Source organism: Eimeria mitis, genomic scaffold (assembly GCF_000499745.2).
Source record: "Eimeria mitis Houghton genomic scaffold, Emh_scaff236, whole genome shotgun sequence".
In the NCBI taxonomy this organism is placed as follows: Eukaryota; Apicomplexa; class Conoidasida; order Eucoccidiorida; family Eimeriidae; genus Eimeria; species Eimeria mitis.
Window position 1 is genome coordinate 8,185 of NW_013570696.1, and position 550 is coordinate 8,734.

General features: G+C 27.8%; 1 protein-coding gene across 1 annotated transcript in view; it reads right to left on the reverse strand.

The window, feature by feature from the left end:
* Positions 1-550, reverse strand: part of EMH_0004700 (B-box zinc finger protein, putative) — a gene marked incomplete at both ends in the record, with an annotated part of 5,154 nt that overhangs the window by 2,924 nt on the left and 1,680 nt on the right. The window lies entirely within an intron of this gene.

A 550-nucleotide genomic window follows, 5' to 3' on the forward strand; every position in this document is an offset into this window, starting at 1 on the left:
CATAAATACAACTATAGATACAACCATAAATACAAACGAATAAATATAAATATATATAAATAAAGATAAATCCATGTAAATAAGCATAAAAACATAAAAATAAAAATAAAAATAAATATAAAAATAAATACAAAAACAAAAACACAAATAAAACACCAAAGACAGCTACAAAATAAAAACCAAAAATAAAAACATAAAAATAAACCTAAAAATAAAAATAAAAATAAAAATAAAGAGTACATGTGTAGCCGGTAGCCTTTTATGTTTAGAGAGAAGAGCCGAGGCAGCGTGGTGTTTTCTATCGCAATGCAGACAGAGGTGAGCCTTGTCTTGGGGGCAAAAGACAGCAGCAGCAGACACCCCACACAGCTCACAGAGCTGCCTATACACCTCAATCAATGTACCCTGAAATGTAAACTCTATATATATTTTTTTTAATACTTGCGATGATGTTTTTACGCGGTAGTGCACGCGGAGTAACCTGCATACACATAATTTATTTATTTATTTATTTATTTTTTTTTTTTTTTTTTTTTTTTTTTTTTTTTTT